The 22491-nt window shown below is 40.8% G+C and overlaps 1 protein-coding gene across 2 annotated transcripts in view; it reads left to right on the top strand.

Annotated features, from left to right (window-relative positions):
- KATNBL1 (katanin regulatory subunit B1 like 1) overlaps positions 1 to 22491 on the top strand; it is a 66124-nt gene that overhangs the window by 2912 nt on the left and 40721 nt on the right. The window contains exon 1 of one of the 2 annotated variants that reach the window (XM_081230205.1): positions 8019 to 8163. The exons of the other annotated variant lie outside the window; for it this stretch is intronic. The gene's annotated coding sequence lies outside the window, so the exon portion shown is untranslated. Of the gene's footprint in view, positions 1 to 8018; positions 8164 to 22491 lie in introns of those variants that run through there. 2 annotated transcript variants of the gene reach the window in all.

Raw genomic sequence — 22491 nt, 5'->3', positions numbered from 1 at the left:
AATTACCTTTTTTTAACTTCAGGAAGACTGTTGTGCATTCACATTTTACCTGCAATTCACAGGTTCCCATTATAGCACTTCCCTCCAGCCCTTGCTTAGGAAGCTGGGAGGATTGCCATTCCCACAGATCCCATTAAAAGCTAAGAATGACAACCATAGCATAAGTCATAATGATATATCACTGCTAGCCTAACATGTTTCTTCAAGCTTGGTTACTCTGGATTCATGCTGGTGATTAATTTCAGCTATCTTGGAGGTGGGCTAAACTGTCTCTACACCAAGGATCTGAATGACTAATCCAGGTCCTTTGTGGCATTTTTGCTTATGTGCTAATTTTAAGAAGCCTCGATTGGTTCCGTAATAACGCATTGTTTTATAGCCTGAGTTTTTTGTAAGGAGGATTGTCCTCCCCAAATTCATATGTTGAAGCCCTAATCCCCAGTGTATTTGGAGATGGGGCCTCTGGGGGGTAATTAGGGTTAGATGAGGTCATGAAGGTAGGGCTCTCATACCGGGATTAGTGCCCTTATAAGAAGAGACACAAGAGAACTTGCTGTGTCACTCTGCCATGTGAGGACACAATGAGAAGGTGGCTGTCTACAGCCAGAAAGAGAGCTCTCACCAGGAGCTGAATCAGCCAGCACCTTGATCTTGGACCTCCCAGTCTCCAGAACTGTGAAAAACTAAATTTCTGTTGTTAAAGCCACCCAGTCTGTGGTATTTTGTTATGGTAGCCCAAGCAGACTAATAAAAGGATGAAGTGGGATTCAGAAGAATTGAAGGAGAACAATAAGTACCTTTTGTGTTTATTGAAGTGCTTTTGAAAGATAGTCATCCGTTAAAACATAAATGTAGGATTGTTTAATTTGTAGAAGTTTATTACATAAGTGGAAACATATTAAACACTGTGCACTGACTTGTATTTTCACTTAATCCATCTTGGATGTCTTCCATGTCTGTCACTCAGATCTACCTCATTCTTCTTAAAGGCTACAGAGTATACATGGCATGGATGTTTGATAATTTAGTTAACCAGTCCCTAATTGATGGGCATTTAGGCTGTTCCCATTTGTCGCTGTTACAAAAAAGTGTTACTATGAACATCCCTGGGTAGTTTGTCAGCACAGTTCTGTAGGAGAGATAAGGTTGCTTACCACAGAGGTTATACAGTTACAGTATTAATAAATTCAAATAGGCCCTCCAAAATGTGATAATTTACACTTTTAAGAGTTTGTGGACTAAATTATTTTTAGTCTTATAGTGAGTTATATAGTGTCCCCCCAAAATTCACATCCACCTGGAACCTCAGGATGTGACTGTAATTGGAAATAGGAACTTTGCAGATGTAATTAGTTTAGATGAGGTCATATTAGATTAGGGTGGGTTCTAAATCCAATAACTGATATCCTTATCAGAGGACAGGGCACACAGATAGATACATGGGGTAGAAGTCCATGTGACAATGGAGGCAGATTGGAGTACTGCAGCTACAAGACAATGATTGCCAGAGCCACCAGAAGCTAGGAAGAGGCAAGGAAAGAAAGATTCTTGCCTAGAACCTGCAGAAAGATCATGGCCCTGCCAACACCTTGGTTTTGGTTTTCCAGCCTCTAGAACTGTGAGAGACTGTATTTCTGTTGTTTTAAGCCACCCAGTTTCTGGTACTTTGTTACTATGGTCCTAGGAAACTAATACAAGTTTCCTTCTGGAAGAGGAAATCATTCAAATGAATTAGGCTAACCAGGGTTAGCTTAAGTGGGAAATAATAGCAAATACTAAAATAATATTGCCAAAGCTGCCAAATCAGATCCTAAACTTTAAAACATTTGCACAATTTTAATTTCCTAATTGCTGTAAATTAGTAAAATGATTTTTAAAATTTATTTATTTATTTTTGGCTGCATTGGGTCTTTGTTGCTGCATGCAGGCTTTTCTCTAGATGCAGCTAGTGGTGGCTACTCTTTGTTGTGGTGCGTGGGCTTATTGCTGTGGCTTCTCTTGTTGCACAGCATGTGCTTTAGGTGCACGGGCTCAGTAGTTGTGGCTCATGGGCTCTAGAGTGCAGGCTTAGTAGTTGTGGCACACGGGCTTAGTTGCTCTGCGGCATGTGGGATCTTCCCAGACCAGGGCTCGAACCCGTGTCCCCTGCATTGGCAGGTGGATTCTTAACCACTGCACCACCAGGGAAGCCCAGTAAAGTGATTTTTTTAAATTATTTTAATTAAAAAAGAAAGACTTATTAGATAAAATGAAAAATACAAATAAGTAAAAAAGATAATTAACAAATCCTACCATGCAAGAAAGTGATAATAATAATAATTTTCTTGGACATTTTTATTTAGACTCTCCCAGATTTTTTGATTTATATTTTGACTTATTTAACATATGTTTTATAACATGCTCTTCCATGAAGGGCCATATTTTTATTTTTGTAAGAGGCAAAGGAAAAAGTCTGGCTAAATCTTTCAGTTTTCAAAAAAACTCTGATACCTCTGCCAGATGTTCAGTTTCTGTTGCTTTCATCCAACCCTGGCCACAATCATGAGGCACCACCACGATGCCACTCACCAATTTCTACAGTCCTCCCCAACCAGCCTACAACTGGAGCCACACCCCATTTCCCAGGACTGGAACTAGTCCTGCTGCCCTTTGTAGATCAGATTATTTCTGTAGAATATGTGTGCTCTCGCCTTTAAAGGATTCAGAGTTTAGGTAAGTTTGGGCAGCACTGCTCTATCTTTCTATTTTTATTTATTTATTTACTTACCTACCTACCTCGCCATGCAGCTTGCGGGATCTTAGTTCCCCCCACCAGGGGTTGAACCCGAGCCCTCGGCAGTGAAAGCGCAGAGTCCTAACCACTGGACCACCAGGGAATTCCCTTTCTTTTTAGAGATTCACAATTAATGTTAGTATTTTAAAGACTGAGAAATGCTACAGTAAAGAAATATTTGTTTTATCCATCAGTTACTGAACTTCTTTGGCCAAGGAAGCCTTTTTCTTCTTCCTTTTTCCCTCTCTTTTCAGTCTATCAACATCTTGCAGAATGGGTGTTCTGAAGAACACGGCTAATTTTGGATAGCCAGTTTAAGGTCAGACTCAATTTTGTTACTGCCAGAGTGGTTTGACCGTGTGTCCAGCTCCAAGAAACGGACTTCAGTCTTAGTGATCTTCCTGCAGCTCCAATCTCGAGGCTGTAGACCTCCTTTGCTCTCTCAAGCCCCCTTCCCAAGGACATTATCCCGCTTCTGATGCTTGTTGTTCTGCCCATTTCATTTCCTTCCTGCCTGCATCCTGCCCTTGAACTCCTCTCCGCTATGCCTGTTTGTTTTGAGCGCCCCGGAGTATCAAACCCCCAAGCAACTGCATGACTGAACTTGTTTTGTGAAAGGTCATGACTTTCAGATACCCTGTACTGATTATCAGGCTGTCGGCACCCCAGCGAGTCTGTCTCCGCAGCATTAGCCCCCCTCCTGGAACTGGTCTAGTTCCAAGACTGCTTTTCCAAGGCAGCAGTCAACCAAATTGTGTTCTTCTCTATCTTAGAAAAATCACTGGACAGGCAAAGTTGGGGGTGGGGAATATTTTGCAGAGACAGAGCCACAGTCAGTGTGCTATATACTATTAGAGTGTTTTACGTAGGTTACCCTGTTTCCCAACATCCCCTGCGAGAAGAGTTATCCTCGCTCTGCAGTTAAGGTAAAGATGGTGTAGAAGGGCCCAAAGGCAGTGATCTAGGCTTCTGATAGAGATGAGCCTTGCTCCAGAGCTAGTGTTCTTTCCGCTCTAACCTGCTGCCCGCTACCATCTTCCAGGTGACAGTGTATGTAATTACAGGAAATCTACTTGGGGAAGGAGGGAAACAGTCTCTTTGGCTTCAGATTTGAAAATCTATAACAAATACCATCACCCGCTTTGCAGCTGTCGAAGTGCCACAGAGCTGCATCCAAAACAAACTGTTTTTAACAGGAGGATCCCCTACCATTCAGCAGGCCCCCCCCAGCCCCCCACCCTCCACCTGCCAAACAAAATCCAGGAAGCTGCTGCTGCTTCTACCACCAAGGCATCTGTACCGTGGTGGTATTTGAAACGACCGTGGATCTTGCACACGGGGAGTGAGCTTTGCTCCTTTCCACTGCTACTGCTTATCTGAAACTTTCCCTACTGCCATCCTTTCCTTCCACAGTCTGCACAGGAAGGTGGGGAAGGGAGGAGCAGAATAAAAGGGACTGACTTCTCACTTTGACTGCCAAGGTCAGCTGGAATTTTCCAAGGGCTCTGAGGCTGAGCAGTGGATGTAGTTAGCTATGGAATGGATGAGCTATTGTGTTTTAGGTCTCTTCACGCTCGGTCCTCTATCAGGCCTGGCGTCAGTCTGAGGGGATGAGAATGGCATCACCACAGTAAATGCTCTGGCTCCGTGCACCTCCGGCCCGAAGGACAACATTTTCATACCTAAGGCTCAATCCTCCCTCCCTCCCATTAGTCATCTTGCATCCTGGTGATAGATTAATCCTCCTAAAGTACTGATTTAACTCTGTCATTTCCCCGCTCAATGCCTATGCCTTGTTGTTTTGTGTCTTAAAAGTTTCAACTGCCATTTTTATTATTATGTGCATTTATAGTGATTGGCATTTCAATTAATATTATATGGATCTATGTAATATGATATCATAAAAAGGCAGTTTACAAAGTTGTAAGGATATGATCTCATTTCTTAAATGTAGTTACATTTGCATAGTAAAATATCTGAAAAAAACATATGTTCAAATGGAAACAGTGCTTGTCCGTGAGTAATAGACTTTTAATGGTTTCTAGTAGTTTTTTTCCTTCCCAAACACCTTTGCTTGATTATTCAGGTGACAGTCTTTCCTCCTGCTACTCCCCAGAGCTCTCCCCACCCCACTCAAACCGGGATAGACAGCGGTCCTGGAATTTATTTTGTACTTCCCCTGTCTGTCTGGAACACCCTGCCTGTCAAAATCCTGTCCGGCTTGTCAGGCCCGACTGCAGCCTTCCTTCATGATCCCTTCCCTGACTCTCCACTCAGAAGCGTACACACAACTTTGCATGAGAGTTCTTTTCTCACATGGGTGTTTATAGTCAGGGTTATTCTACACACCGTCTCTGAATGATGTCCATACCCCTGTGAGAGGGGGAATGTAGGGCAGAAAGGCTAATTCAGCTGCCTGTTCACTCAGATGAAAGGAATATTTAAGGCAGTCAGAAGGAAGCACTGAGGGAATGGCTAGAGGGGTGCACTCCCTTGGAGACTGTCCACTGTGAGGGCTGGTGGGGCACCACCTTTCTGTGCATAAGGGCTGGTGGTGCAGGGACAATAAAAATATGTATGGAATGCACTCTTTTTTAATCCCTTAACAACAACAACAAAAACTTGATTGCACTCCAAGGGGAAAAAAAATTCAACTTTATTGACTGAAAAATATCAATGAAGAAAACTGACCTGCATTTCATCACTAAAATGATATATATTTCAAAAATAGCAATATGAAGGCAAATTTCTTTATTCTCACCTTAAGTTATGTTGACATTTGGCAGCCTCATGAGAACGGTGGGCCAGAGATCTGTAAACCCCAGAACTAGAGTCTGAAGATGAACCTGCCTGAGACTCTTGCCCTAAGAAGCTCTAGAAATGAGAACATCAAGGTTCTCCTCTGGCCTTCAGACAACCTGGGACCTTGTTTGAGCTGAGATCCTTCTATGTTAACACAGCAGATTCCCTGAGTCCTAGGACTCTGTTACTTGTCTGACCTCATCACCCAGCCTTCCTTGAAGGTAAGAACTGTGCCTTACACTCTTCACCCTCTTCTGGTGAGGGCCCAGCACAGTGCCTTTTGCATGGTGGGTCATCGAGAAATTCCTGTTTGTGACAATGCTGATGAAGAAATAGTTGGAGAGAAAGTGACTTCACCCATGTGTGTTGAATTTTATTTTCTTTAAAACAGCACACCCACTTAGTGGAAGTCATACTCCAGGAATGTTCTACGCTGCACACCACTAGAACCCAGGGCTTCTGCTCCCTTCACTCACTCACTCTGCTGGACTCTCTCAGCAGTTCCCTCTGTTGACAGGTATGGCCCCGCACAGCGGCACGTGCCTGCTTGTGCTTGGTACAATCTGAGAAGCTCGCAAAGGCATTGCTTATGCAAAACATATCCTAAAAATATTTCTCCCGGGCTTCCCTGGTGGCGCGGTGGTTGAGAGTCCACCTGCCGATGCAGGGGACACGGGTTCGTGCCCCGGTCCGGGAAGATCCCACATGCCGCGGAGCGGCTAGGCCCGTGAGCTATGGCCGCTGAGCCTGTGCGTCCGGAGCCTGTACTCCGCAACGGGAGAGGCCACAACAGTGAGACGCCCGCGTACTGCAAAAAAGAAAAAAAAAATTTCTCCCATCAACCTAAAGCAGTGCCTGAAATTTTCACCATTACTTAATTTTTTTGTATTAAGTAAGTAAGGACCTTGTTACTAGAGGGGAAAAATACATTGTTATTATCACCTAATGATATTTTAGCTCTGATTAGTTTATCTGCCAGGCCTCGCATTGCTCTGAACTCCCACAGCCTCTAGGATATACCTTTTATCATTGCTTTCACCACAATGTATTGGAATGATCTCTTTCCCTGTTTGTCCAAGCCACTGTGAGCTTCCCCAGGGTATCTCCTGGTACAGTGTCAGCCTGGCACATGATGGGCCCGCAAAAATATCGTTAAACCCAACTTAGGTTGCCCTGGGGACTTCTGAACAGAGTGCCTAAAGCAGTGAGTCCAGGGATGTGGAGTCTTGCAGTGAGCAACTGTTACACCAAATGCACTACTTGATAGGCTTCTGCAAGGGATGAGAGGCCCACCAGAGACAAACTTGCTCCTGTCACAATTTGGTTAACGTTGACCAGTAGCTTACCTGTGAAGATGGGTAGACTCTGTCTCCACTAAGATGAAGAGAATTACCCTCAGTAATTAAAAGCACGTCAGGGATAGATCCAACCCTAACCTCATCCTCTAGTGTTCGCCATCCCAAAGAAACTGAGCCTGCTTCCTGGGGACAGGGTCCACATCATGCATATTTCTTGTGTTCTTAACAGTCCAGAACAGAGTCTGGCAAATATCAGGAACTAACAAATAAGAGCTAACAATTATATAGTGCTTACCATGTGCCAGATACATTCCTCTAAGAATTTTACATGTGTTAACTCATGTAATCCTCATAACGATGAGGCAGATACCATTAACATCCCCATTTTACACATGGGGAAACCAAAGCTCACGGGAGTTTATATGACTTTGCCGAGGTCACAGAGCTCCAGTCTACCCTTTTAAATATTTTGCCTTAGTGCACTTAAATAAGAGTGATTGAATAAGTCTCTCCCTACACCATATTTTTTTAAAATAAATTTATTTATTTATTTATTTGGCTGCGTTGGGTCTTCGTTGCTGCGCACGGGCTCTTCTCTCTAGTTGCAGTGCCCAGGCTTCTCATTAAGGTGGCTTCTCTTGTTGCGGAGCACAGGCCCTAGGCAAGTGGGCTTCAGTAGTTGTGGCACGCAGGCTCAGTAGTTGTGGCTCGTGGGCTCTAGAGCTCAGGCTCAGTAGTTACTGTGCATGGGCTTAGTTGCTCCACAGCATGTGGGATCTTCCCAGACCAGGGATCAAACCCGTGTCTCCTGCCTTGGCAGGCGGATTCCTAACCACTGTGCCACCAGGGAAGTCCCATCCCTGCACCGTATTTTTATAGCAGATTGTTTGCACCTCCTGGTGCAACACTTAAAGCACGGTTTCACCCACTAGACTGTGACTAGCGCAGGGTCATTCTTTGACCCTTATCCACCCTCAGTTCCCCGAGCAGTATTGCTTGCCCCATCGTAGCAGGACTACCATACCTACCTGTGTCCGCCAGGGGGCACTGTGTCCACACCTCCTCCTCCCGCTCCCTGCACCCCTGCGCAACCTGAGAGGGGCGGAGGCAGCGTTGGGCGGAGCCTCCGAGACGCCCTAGGGGGAGCTATCCCGGCGGGCCGCGCGTGCGGCCGCGTTTGAATGGCCCTGAGTGGGCTCGGCCGGGGACCCGAGGGATAGTCTGGGCTGCCGGGGCGCAGTCGGTCAGCGCCTGGGCTAGGCGGAGGCGCCGCGGTACCATGAGGCGCCGGTAAGTGACGACCGGGCCTGCGCCATCCCCGCGCCGGCGGTTGCCCTGCGGGGGCCAGGCTTCCCCTCGGGCCTGACCGCGCCCTGGGCCCACCTGCAGGCCCCGCGGCGGCCTCTGCTCGGCCCGGCCCGCGCGGGGCTGCAGGGGTCGGGGGTCGGGGCGGCGGGGCCGCGGTCTCCCGTGGAGCCCTCTACCCGGCCGCGGCGAGGAGGGTCGGGGCGGCGGGCGCAGGAGCCCGCCCGGGTGGGCGCGAGGGGTCCGGGCCGGGAGAGGCGTGGACGGAACCTGCTGTCACTTATTTATCTGCGGGTGGAGCCGACTTGTGCATCCCAGGGCGGGGGGAAGGACGCCGGCGTCTGAGGCGCTCTGTTTGAGGACAGGTTTTCCCGAGAGCCGCCTAGGCCCGGCCGTGGTATTTCCTTATTTTCTGTCGGGTCCTTGCTTTCCTGACACATAACCTTTTGTTCAGCAGGACAAAAACTTGACATAACTGCATAAGAATTGCTGATTGCAACTTTAAAAACCTCATTGTATTTTCTGAAAAGTTGTTCTGTAACAGTACCTAGGCTTTTACCAAGGTCTTAAATGGGCTTAAATATGGGGAAAACAAAGAGTTGATTTGTTTCCTTGTGGCTTGTAAAATTCCTTGAAAACAGAGGTTTCTATGTCAGTTTCTTTGAGATTAAAAAAAAAAAAAAGACTAGCAGAAATTAGGTCTGTAATAATCACCAGTTTAGCAATGGCAAAGATTATGAGAAACTAGTCCACCTAATAGCTTAAATTTGTATAGTTTGTCCTGTTGTGTTGTTTTTTAAACCAGCTTCAGACTTGAATCAGAACTTTATACGTTGAGGCTTTTACTTGGCTAATAACTAGCATTGTAATCATAACATTGGTTAATATTTATTTTGTGCTTTCTATATGCCAAGCACTGTTTTGAGAGCTTTGCTTTGGGACAGATACTATTATTATCTCCATTTTGACAAAGAGGAAACTGAGGCACAGAGACGTTAAGTAACTTGCACAAGGTTACACAGCTAGTATAATTGGGACCCAAGCAGGCTGGCTCCATGCTTGTAGCTATGCTGCTCTACTGCCTCCTTTATATGTGGCTCTTTTTAGTTTACAAAGCAGTTGCATTTTATTTACTTCTCTCAACTGGGGAAATAATATACGTGTGAGGTGCGTTCGTGTACATGCACACAGTACTAAATCGAGTTCTCTGCTCTTGTGGACGTAACTTTTGTGCATCGAGCAGCAAAATCCATTGGCTATTTTAAGATAAATAGAATTTATAAAGTTCCTGTTTGTATTGTAGGTTCTAGTTTTAATCCCTTTGTGTCATTTCCTAAAAGTGTAGAGAACAGTTTGAAACCTATGTAATTCCTTAAAATATACCATTATATATTAATGATTCTTTGTGAAAACTTACTGAGTGGTTACTCTTTTCTTGGAATGATTAACTCCATGACAAGAAATAGGATTCAGAAGCAATTAAGAAATCAGTTTACACTTATTTACAGCCGAGCATTTAAATTTTTAATTTCATTCATCAGTTATCAAGCAATGTTAGGCCCAATTGGTTATACAAAAGAAATGTGCCAGGGCAACAAACCTGTCTAGTTTGGGGTATAAAATTAAAAACAATCACCACCACCACCAAAAAAAAAAAGAAGAAGAAAGATATATGAGATATTCTTTATTAGTGCAGTGGGTGTATGATGAACTGAACTGAGTAGATCAGTAATGCTTCTGCAAAGAACCCAAACTGAAGCATGGGTGTAGGGCATTGAATAGAAGTGTGAATGGGGAGTTTCAGTGAGGAAACAGTGTGTTCAAAGACTTGAAATTGGGAATGAAAATGATTTTTCTAGGGAACAGTAAGTCTGGTCTATTTGGAAAGTTCCTATTGAGAAAAATAAGATTATGGCAGACTATGAGGAATGTTATATAAGACATATGTCAAAGAGGTTTAGGTTTGACATATATATAAAAAGAGATATGATTTTAGAAGTTTAAAAACTTTGAAATCGGTGATTCTCAGCTGCTGGCAGTTTTGCCCCTCAGGGGACATTTGGCAGTGTCACGCCTTGGGGGGTGGGGTGCTATTAGCATCTAGTGGATAGAGGCCAGGAATGCTGCTGAACATCCTGCAATGGGTCAGCCCCTCCATGAGAAATAATTACCCCAAATGTCAGTGGTGATGAGGTTGAGAAATCCTCTTTTAAGTTGTTTGCTTATATGGCCAGCCTCTGTTTCCATGTGCTGTAGATAAATATGAATGATGAATTTTCAGAGCATGAGTACAAGCAATATTAAAGTTAGGGAGAAGCTGCCTCAGAGACCTCAAGAAAGCAGCTATTGTTAGAGTCCGGGGGAAAGAAGCTATAAGGAGTTAGGATAGGAGCACTGAGAGTGAACAAGTAGTGGTAAAAATGAGACAACCATTTAAATAATATTTTTTCCAAGTTTGAAAATAATGCATGTTCATTGTAGGAAATTTAGGAAATGTAGAGAAAGTGTAAAAAGAGCAAAAGCCGCTTATAAAATCCCCCAAGCAGAAAGAACAACTGTTAACATTTTCATGTGCTGTTTCCTTTCAAATCTTTTTCTATGCTGATAGCTATTTTCCTTCATAAAACTAGGATTATACATTTTTCTCCTTGTGGGTTTTTTGTTTGTTTGTTTGTTTTGTTATTTTGACTCAGCATATCATGAGTATTTCCCATTCTTAGAAAAATGTTCTTTTTAATGGTCCGTCTTCTTTGTTTTTTGTGTGTGTTCAAGTTGGGAATTTTGCTTTGTATTCAAAAGAGACATTTTGAAGGAAGAAATATTAGAACATGATGACTGATTAACTATAGGAAACAATAGGGGTAAAAGTGTATGGTATTTCCAAGGTTTTAAATCTAGGAAGCTAAAATAATGGTGCAGCTATTGAAATAAATTGGGATTCTCATAATACTTTTCATCTTAGATATGGAAACTGCCATTTACAGAGATACATAATGAGATTTTTTTTTTTTTTTTTTTTTTGCTGTACACGGGCCTCTCGCTGTTGTGGCCTCTCCCGTTGCGGACGGAGCACAGGCTCCAGACGCGCAGACTCAGCGGCCATGGCTCACGGGCCCAGCCGCTCCGCGGCATGTGGGATCTTCCCGGACCTGGGCACGAACCCACGTCCCCTGCATCGGCAAGCGGACTCTCAACCACTGCGCCACCAGGGAAGCCCCATAATGAGATTTTAATGAGGATCCTTGATGCCTATCAGCTTACATTTTTCCTAAAACTCCTATAATTAATAATCTTCCTTTTCTTTTCTTTCTTTTTTTTTTAACTTTTTGTTTTTTGTACTAAACTTATTTTTCAGTTCTTTCTTTGCAAGTCTTCCCCTTCTTGGAAAGGTTTTTGGAAATATGTTTTCTATTAGTATGCTAAGTAAGGCTCAAGTTTGTTGGTCATGAATCTTTACTTTGAAAGATTAAATGACTAGTCGAGTTTTTAAAATGTATAGATTGCTAAAGTTTATAAGCAAGAGGTGAGTATAACTCTCCCAGAGGAGGAGGAATTATCTTTAAAAATGCTTGCCCACTGATGGGATGCGTCATTACATCACATCAGTCTATATTACATTGCTATTTTATCAATCATTATACTTGTTGATCTCTATCAGTTAATTTGGTGCTTTGTGGAAAATGTATTTAGGAAAGTAAATTTTAAAAAAAACCCTAAAGCTAATACAAATGGTACTTTTACTGGGACTATACGCTTTTCAAATTGGATAGGATGTAATTTGACTTTTTTTTACTACTGACTGTTTTAGTACTTCATGTTCATCCCCCACCCCCGGTATCTTCTCACTAATAGCTAATATCCATTAACTTTGGAGAAGTTTCGTAATTTCTTTGTTCTTGGGACATGTTGAGGGTAGAGATGGGAGGAAAGGGTCTTCTGTAAGTTCCCCCCAGTTTGCCTCCCCTATAATCACCTGTCTCTCCTTCAGTTTTACACACTGCCTAAAATTCCTCAACAGGTCACTCAGGAACCTACCACCTATGTATGAATGATGAATACCCATTCTGGCATCTCTTCTAACTAGTGTAATCTTAAAACAGGCAGCCTGGTTATATGGGAAAGGCTGTAACACTGGAAGTTACAGTTCTAAGCCTGATTCTCCTATTAGTGGCTGAGTGTTCTTGGGCAAATGCCTTAATCTTATCTGTAAATTGAAATTATCTCCAAGGTCCTTTCCAAAGCTTAAGAGTCTGTGAATCTGTGAAGTATTTGCTTTTGTAATTACCATGGGGAGACTATTAGTCTTTTACATTTCAGCGTGAATTAATCATAGATCATAAATGATTTCTTCCAAAGGCATTTGTAAAAGCTACTCCCATATCATAAGACTGGGGGAGGAATTTTAGAATGGAATTTAAATGGCACTAGAATACAAGCTCCAGGAAGGCAGGGAACTTTGTTTTGTTCACTTCTGTTTTCCCAGTGCCTAGAGTGGTAACTAGTATATAACATGTGTTAATATTTCTCGAATGAGTGAAGGAATGGGTTGCTTTTGAGGAAAGACAAGCTTGTTGGAGTACTGTACAGATCCTCTGAGTACCTTGAAAGAACTCAGAATACAAATCAACCTGATTACAACCCAGTCATTCCTACAATATAAAAATACCTCCTAGTTGTTGCAAAGCATCCATTGTTCACTTGGCTGCCTTTCAGAACTATTAAGTAATGACTGCCCTGACTGCCCTTCATGCTCACAAAGTGCAGTTTTGTCCATCACCAGATCTTACTTTAGTGCCAGCCTGATTTTTCAATGTGCCTTTTCCTCTTATTTGCAAAAATCTATGCTCTGCCTATTCCCTATACCACTTAATATTATCATTAACAGTATGTTTAGTGTTATCGCAAAAATAAATCATATATATCGATTAAAATTTGGTCTTTCATCTATGGAGGATTCATGGTACAGCAGTTAGAAACTAGTACTCTTAGCCTTCCTATTCCAGGCATCCTAATTCTACAACTGCCATATAAAATAATCTTCAGGAATATTTTTAATCATATGATATATAAAGCTTCTAAGTAAGCCTGTTTTGTCTACAAACTAAAGTCCAAGATTCCGGACCCGGCATTCAGTGATTCTGCATTTTAGCCAATCTACCTTTTTAGTCTATCCTAGTCTTTCCCCTGCAGTGAACTGGACTGTAACTTTTTTTTTTTTTTTTTTTTTCCGTGCCATGCAGCTTGCAGGATCTTAGTTCCTCAGGGTGGAATCTGGGCCCTTGGCAGTGAAAGCCCAGAGTCCTAACCACTGGACCACCAGGGAATTCCCTGGACTCTAACTATTTAATTATTGAATAGTTGTTGTAGATAATAATGAAACAAAAAACACAATTATTCTTACCTAGAAAGTATGTTTTCAGATAAGGAGAGGCTGACAGACTATTTCTCAAGAAGCCTTGTATTGGGTGGCATTGATTATTTGGCTGAATTATTATTTTACTGAAAAATAACATCAAGGAATAAGAATCCTTAAACTGTACATAAACAATTTTTTCTCTCCTTGTTGGCAGACGTATCTGGAAATTAAGTATATGTATAGTATATATATTTAGTGGTATTAGTTGACTACTTAGTGAGACTGACTATATAATTTTGTGCCCACAACATTGTTTGGATGGTTTATCAGTCTGGATAGGCTCGGTTATTTTGCAGTAACAAATAGCCACCATATCTCAGTGGCTTAAAATAACAAAGGATTATTTCTTCTCAATTCATATTACATGTGAGTTGTCTGGGGGCTCTACTGTGTGTTGTCCTTGCTTAGGAGTACTGAGCAAGTCATATGACCATGCCTAACTTCAAGATGATGAGCAAGTATAAACCTATCATGTATCTGAAAGGAGAACTGGAATATCATGGCACAGTTTTAACGTTTACCACAGTTGGGGCACCCATTGACTTTTTTTTTTTTTTTTAAGTTAGGAAAGGTTGCTTTATTCAGGAGGCCGGCAGCCTGGAGAGAAGGTGGACTCATGTCCAAAAACCAACTCCCCCCTTTGACATTTTTGAATATATTGTTACTCTTCTCTCCTGTCTGACCATTATCTTTCATGGTTGACATAATCTTTCTTTAGATATGTTCCTTCATTTATCAGCTCTTCATTAAGTACCCCCTATATGTCAGGTACTATCCTAGATACAATGAATGTGGTTCCTGGTCTCATGGAGTTCACAGTCTAGTGGGAGGACATGGACAATAAGCAAATAAGCAAGTTAATTTCAGATAGTGATAAGTGCTATGGAGGGGAAAAATAAGGTGCTGCTATAGAGAATGGTTGGTGGTGAGGGTAGCGTTGTCCTTGATTGCGTGGTCAGCGAAATCTTCTGGGGTGGGTGACATTTGAGCTGGGAAGCAGCAGCCCTGAGGGTATATGGGAGAAATATTTTAAGCAGAAGGAATGCCACAAAATGGAAATGAGTTCAACATGTTTAAAGACAGAAGACCAGTATGGCTGGAGCATTTAGGAGAAACTGATACTGTAGTCCAAGGGAGAGATGATGGTAGTTTGCTCTAGGATGGTGATAATATATTGCCAAACTATATTCTAGTTTGGGAATATATTATAAAGGCATAATCAATGTATTGGATATAGAGAGTTTAGGAAAAGAGAAATCACGGATGAATCCTCTGTTTTGGACTTGAGCAACTGGGAAGATGATGGTTCCATTTACTGAGTTAGGAACAGTTAGGAGGAGCAGCTTTGAGAGGGTGGATATTAAGGGTTCTATTTTCAATATATTAACTTCAAGAATGATGACTCTTAGACATCCGAGTGGAACTGACTTGTAGGAAGTTGGAGATACAACTCCAGAATTTAGAGGAAACATTGAGACAAATGATTTTTTTTTTAATGAGGCTAATATGTTAAATTTGGTCACAGTTAAGTCTTAGACCTGGAAGTCATTATATCTCCTTAAAGCAGTATGCAAATTCCTCTGGAGAAGGGAGTGTTCCCTAAGAGAAGGGGGCATTTTCAAACTTCAGTGTGCTCTGATTTCAGCCCAGGATAATGGTGGTTACAAACCTTGTAACTGATGGGATGTACGATAATCCTCACAAGCATTCTAGTGTAAGAAGCATTAAGAACCATTGCTATAAAAGGATGCTAGCATCATCTTTTTTTTTTTTTTTTTTTTTTTTTTTTGCGGTACGCAGGCCTCTCACTGTAGTGGCCTCTCCCGTTGCGGAGCACAGGCTCTGGATGCGCAGGCTCAGCGGCCATGGCTCACGGGTCCAGCTGCTCTGCAGCATGTGGGATCTTCCCGGACCGGGGCACGAACCCGTGTCCCCTGCATCGGCAGGCGGACTCTCAACCACTGCGCCACCAGGGAAGCCCTAGCATCATCATCTGTTGATTTCTTCATTTGATTCTCAAAGGACAATCTACCCTAATATTTACTTCACTCTACTGATTTCAAAATTAGGAACATGTATTACAACAGACTGGTAATCCTAGTCCAGATCATGAAGATAGGTTGTTAAAATTAGTTTCTATCAGCTTGTCTTTTTTGAGTGTTATGTATCTTATTGGCATATCCTTTCACATATGTAGAGTCTGTCTATCTTGAAAGCATCAGGAATACCTTTAGTAGCTAAACAAGGGGTCAAAAAGGATCCTTAAGATGATGTTGTTTTATATATATGTATATATATTTACATTTCTGAGTTTAAGAAGACAATTGGAAAGGATTAGAGTGGTTTTTCCTCCCTGTGAATATTTCCAGAAAAATAATGGAATGTTGTAACAGGGAGAGTAAGGGATATTCATCAGAACATGCTAAGATAATTATCTACGTGGCTTAAGAAACCTTAAGTCTTCCCAAAGATTCGGGTGTTTATATAGTCACAAGAAAAGAAATATATAATACATTTTAATTTAGTTAAAACATAATTAGAAGTTTGGGATTAACTCCTAATATATATACACACTACTATGTATAAAATAGATAAACAGCAAGGACCTACTGTATAGCACAGGGAATTATATTCAGCATCTTATAGTGACCTATAATGGAAGAGAATATATATGTAATATAACTGAATCACTTTGCTGTACACCTGAAAGTAACACAATATTTTAAAATAACTATACTTCAATTTTTAAAAAATGGTTAAAAATGAAACATAATATTTACATTTGATACAAAATTCAGAAAGTCCAAAAGGGAAGTCTCCCTTTCACCCCATGCCCCAGCCACACATATCCTCTCTCTAGAAATGACTTTTCTCCCCAGTTTCTTGTGTATCCTTCCAAAGATACTCAGTGAATATATAAGCAATCACTCACATACACTTTATTTTTCACTTAAGTAATAGCATACTGTTCTGTACCTTGTCTCCCCCGCACCCGCCAACTTTCCAGTAAAAGGCATAAAGTCACTGAAAAACTTAAGTCTGTATGTCTAAGACTATTGATAAAGGTGATGATAAACAAACACCTAGTTATCAGAATTTAACTAACTTTGTTTTCCCATTATTAATCTCAATTCCTTAGTGGAGAATACTCAATGGACTTAATTATTACAACTGAGGAGTAGGGACTTGCCTGATGGCGCCGTGGTTAAGAATTCGCCTGCCAGTGCAGGAGACAAGGGTTCAAGCCCTGGTCCAGGAAGATCTCACATGCCGCAGAGTAACTAAGCCCGTGTGCCACAACTACTGAGCCTGCGCTCTAGAGCCCACGAGCCACAACTACTGAAGCCTGTGCTCCTAGAGCCCGTGGTCCGCAACAAGAGAAGCCACTGCAGTGAGAAGCCCGTGCACCACACCCTCACTCGCTGCAACTAGAGATAGCCTGTGCACAGCAGCGAAGACCCAGTGCAGCCAAAAATAAATATAAATAAATAAATAAATTTATTAAAAGAAAACAAACTGAGGAGTAGGTGGTGGGAATGGTAATTCCCCCTTAGTATCAATTTTGTAATTTTTATTTCAGGGTGACTTAGTCATAAGAGAGTTGGAATTCAGTTTGGTCTAATTGATTGAAATGATGTATCGTCATGTTGTACCCACTGAATTGCCAGAAATCTGTATTTTCACGCTTGACCCACCTTCCTGAATTTGACGTTATCTCTCAAACCAGCCTTCCATGGGAAACTGAATTAAGAGAAGGTGGTGTGTTGAATCATACAGCAAATAAAAAAGCCCTTGGGGTTTACTCCAGGTACTAGGGGTTTTGAGTTGTTAAGAACGTGGAATCAGAATGATGGTACTTAAGTTTTATGATTTGACTGTTTAATGATATCGGGCCCCGATAACTTGGTAAATTGATTTCCTCAATAGGAATAAACCTAGAAATGTACTAGAAAATCTGGGTAACTTGATGGGGCACTCTTTCCCTGGTCAGTGCATGAATAAGCACCAGCTGTATTTGTTTCTGTGCTTTTCTTTTTCTTCTCCGTAATTGTTCACCTCCTCTCCCCCTGCCCCTAATCCATACCCCATCTAATTGACACATTATTTCAAAATGTTAACCTTCAATCAGATTAGAATCTAGAAGAGATTAAAAGGCTCCAAACAAAATGAAACAAGTCAACACAATGTATCATTACTCTACCAGTGTAATAGTTTCTCATATAGTTTATGAAAAGCACAGTTAACATGCCATTCACTTCGTCACTTTGAGTAGTACAAGTGTCTGCTGCCTTTGTAAACCACACCCCACCCATCTGCCCAAATATGCTAGATAAATCAGTGTCACAGTTAGGGAATCATGTAATCTTTTTTTGAAACTGGCTTGACATTAAAGTATGTTTTTTTAGTTCTTACATGTGATAAGTTGTATCTGCTCTACACTGGGTCACATAATCTGTTCACATTCTTCCCATTTGTGTTGAACGCCCTTGTTGGAATAGTTATGAGAATACATTTTACATGTTGATTAAAATTTAGTTAAACACTCATTGAGAGTCACTGGGTGAGTCCTACTGGCCTAAAAGCTATTGTTACTCTGTAAAATGACTCTCTAAATAGCTTTGCTTAAAACCATTCTATTTCATATTTTAACTCAAAGAGCAACTTTTCCCCGTAAGCTCTTAGATAAATCATATCACTGTGCTTAATGTATTACAATTGTTTGTGTTTCTCCCACTGTAAATCTTGTGGTGATGGTGAGAATTTTACAGTAGGAAAGTTTGGGAAGTTTAAGGTTATACGCAGGAATGAAGCAGAAAACTCCTAGTTACTATGATGTAGTTGTATGTAATACCAAGAATTCTTCTACCTAAAGTGATTCAAGTCATGAATTTTACAATTTTGTGTTGCTTTGCATAACTTAGGAATGTATGTGTTTCCAGGCTTAAGAAACTTTATTTCTTATTACTGTATTGTCCTCTTATGTTTAAAAAAGAAACTTAATTCTTTTATTTAAAATGTGAATTTTTTTACTGTAGAAAATTGATACAGAAAAATAAGCCGAAGAAAATGGTTCAACCTTAATACTGTAGAAAAATAAATAGGAAAAAAAAAAGGATTCAGCTATAATAGCACTCTTTAGAAAGAACTTTTATCCTTTCAGTCTTTTTTCTTTTCCTGTGCTATGTGTGCACGTATACAGAAACATACAGCAAATTTAGGAACTGGTATTAAAATTTGCTGACACCACGAAACATGTTTCTCACACCCAAGGCAATTTTCTTCACTAGTGATGTTTATGTGTAACTTAATAAGTGCTAACATTTAAAGTGATTAACCATGTGCTAGACATTGTGGTAAGTGGATTATTTTATTTAATCCTCACAACTCTACTCTGAAAATATTTGCAAATGAATCAACGGACAAAGGATTAATCTCCAAAATATATAAACAGCTCATGCAGCTCAATATTAAAGAAACAAACAACCCAATCCAAAGATAGGCAGAAGACCTAAATAGACATTTCTCCAAAGAAGACATACAGATGGCCAGGAAGCACATGAAAAGCTGCTCACCATCACTAATTATTAGAGAAATGCAAATCAAAACTACAATGAGGTATCAACTCACACCAGTTAGAATGGGCATCATCAGAAAATCTACAAACAACAAATGCTAGAGAGGGTGTGGAGAAAAGGGAACCCTCTTGCACTGTTAGTAGGAATGTAAGTTGATACAGCCACTATGGAGGTTCCTTAAAAAACTAAAAACAGAATTACCATATGATCCAGCGATCCCACTACTGGGCATATACCCAAAGAAAAAACCATAATTCAGAAAGACACATGCACCCCAGTGTTCATTGCAGCACTATTTACAACAGCCAGGTCATGGAAGCACCCTAAATGCCCAACGACAGACGAATGGATAAAGAAGATGTGGTACATATATATATGATGGAATATTACTCATCCATAAAAAGGAACGAAATTGTGTCATTTGTTGAGAAGTGGTTGGATCTAGAGACTGTCATACAGAGTGAAGTAAGTCAGAAAGAGAAAAACAAATATTGTATATTAACGCATATTTGTGGAACCTAGAAAAATGGTACAGATGAACTGGTTTGCAGGGCAGAAACTGAGACACAGATGTAGAGAACAAACGTATGGACGGACACCAAAGGAGGAAAGCGGCAGGGGGGTGGGGGGGGGTGTGATGATTTGGGAGATTGGGATTGACCTGTATATACTGATGTGTATAAAATGGATGACTAATAAGAACTTGCTGTATAAAATAATAAATAAAATTCAAAAATTCAAAAATAAAATAGAGAAAGTGGTTAACACTTCCCAATTAATTTTATAAAATCAGCAGAAAGTAATGCCAAAAATCTGACAAAGCCATTAAAAAAAAAAAGGTAGTGACTTACAAGGAAGGTAAGCAGAGTACAGAATTCATGATTAGCAGTTTTACAATCAAAATGCCAAAATTCAAAATCAGCTCAGCAAATAAAGACCATGTGCATTTGGAAAAGTTTACAATCTCTCTGTGGTAAAGTGATAAAGTGGTATGAAAATAATAATACCTACTTCACTGATTTGAAATTAATGAGTAAACGCGTGTGAAGGACTTAAGAGTTCCAGACATTTATTAAACACTCAAGAAATGTTAGCCGTTAATATTACCTAAGATCCCATAGCTAGATGGTGACAGAGTAGGGAATTCAACCTCAGTCTTACTGAGAACAAGGAAGAGGGCAGGTGTCATGCCACCCAGGGATATGTAAATAGCACGTGTGTGCTCTAACTCCCCAATAAGCAGAAGGAAATGTCAGAATACTGTAAATTGTAAAGTCCTATGAACATACAGTATGATACTCTTAAATACATGTGTAAAAATATGGTACATCCTCTTTATAATTAAGTGTTGCTGTTTTAAAAAAGAAAGCAAACTAAAACATGGTATTGTTTATTGTCTGTCAAATTTTCAAAGGGAAAAATTGATAATACAGAATCTTCTGTTATCAGGAGTGCTGATAGTGTTCATTCTCTACCCCTGTTGGCAGGAGTCTGGATCTAGAGGGTAGCTGTCCATTTCTGCCCCATTTGCCAAGCTTACGTAGTTACCCAGTGTAGAAAATATAAAAATTTAAAATAGGAGTTTAAAAACATTGTTTCTATGCAAACTAATTGGAATACTTTGGATAGACTGGATGGATGAAGGCAGGTGACTCAAAAACTTGCTATCAAATGCAGTGTAGGTTAGAAAGCTAAAGGTAAGTGAAGAAAAACGAACAGTTTAGGATTTTGCACTGATAATGCTTTGTGAGTATCATTAAGTTCTTGAGCCACTTTAAAGAAATCCAAAGTAGAAATCATAGATGATGCTTATGCATTATTTTTAGATTTCAAATTAAAATGTTTAAGGTGTATGTGTACATCTGTCACTTTTTTCATGAACCCTCATTTTAAGTGATTTTTTAAATTATTTTTTAAATAAATTTATTTATTTATATTTTTGGCTGTGTTGGGTCTTTGCTGACGCGCGCAGGCTTTCTCTAGTTGCGGTGAGTGGGGACTGTTGTTTGTTGTGGTGCACGGACTTCTCATTGCTGTGCCTTCTCTTGTCGTGGAGCACGGGCTCTAGCTGCGCACGCTTCAGTAGTTGTGGCACGTGGGCTCAGTAGTCGTGGCTCGCGGGCTCTAGAGCGCAGGCTCAGTAGTTGTGGCTCACGGGCTTTGTTGCTTCGCGGCATGTGGGATATTCCTGGACCAGGGCTCGAACCCGTGTTGTCCCCTGCATTGGCAAGCAGATTCCTAACCACTGCACCACCAGGGAAGTCCCTTTTTAATCATTTTGAATGACCAACCACCACTCCCAGTCACATTATATGAAAGGGCTCTTACTATATATTTTAAGAGCTCAAAAACCATATTTTTCAACCCAGTAATATGCTTATCCAAAGGAAATAATCAAATGGGTACAAATATTTGTGTATACAGATATTCATCAAGTATTTTCTGTAATAGCAGAAATAAAAACAAACAGCATCCATGTGATAAAATATTTATATATTAAATCATTTTCGAAAAACTTTTTCATGTGTAGGAAAGTATATGTTAATGACAAAATGCAACATATAAAACTAACAGCATGAGAGGAAATGCAAAATTTGGTATAAAGGGGGTTTAAAGTAAAAAGTTTCTCAGCTGGTCCCCAGCTTTGCAGTTCACCTCTGTGGAAACATTCAGTGTTTGCTGGAATACTCTAAAGTGAGAGAGATAATTTTTATCAATGTTTATTTCTGATTTTTTTTCTTTTATGCAGCACACTTCCTTCTACTCCCAAATCCAAGGATGTGGAGTGAGGGAGGGAGGGACAAGACATAGTCTTCCTGTGCACAGTTGTTGTTTCTATCCCTTTTCCCCTCTCCTGCCTCTTTCACAGAACTGTTGTTGAGACAAAGCTGACTGCATCTACAGTCATTAGAGGGAATACCACCTCTAGCCCGAAGAGCAAGTACATGGCATTTTAACTATATCTTTGATGACATTGCATATATATATAGCCCACATATAAGCTTTGCTCACTGAAGTAGTCAGGTATCTTATCCAGTACTTTTTTTTCTTCTTATTTTTTTTTAAATTATATTTTGGCCATGCCTCACGGCATGTGGAATCTTAATTCCCCAGCCAGGGATCAAACTTACGCTCCCTGCAGTGGAAGCACGGGGTCTTAACCCCTGGACCACCAGGGAAGTTCCTCTTATCTAGTTCTTATAACATGTAAAATTTTAATCATATAGAGAAATAGAGAGGATGGTATCATGAACATCCCAATTACCCAGCTTCAACAGTTACCAACATTTCTTGTTTTATTGATTTTCCCTTTATCTGTGC

The sequence above is a fragment of the Mesoplodon bidens genome, assembly GCF_964165515.1.
Source record: "Mesoplodon bidens genome assembly, chromosome: 3".
NCBI classification, from domain to species: Eukaryota; Metazoa; Chordata; class Mammalia; order Artiodactyla; family Ziphiidae; genus Mesoplodon; species Mesoplodon bidens.
Note: the sequence above shows the minus strand (reverse complement) of the source record. Positions and strands in the feature narration are given on the sequence as shown.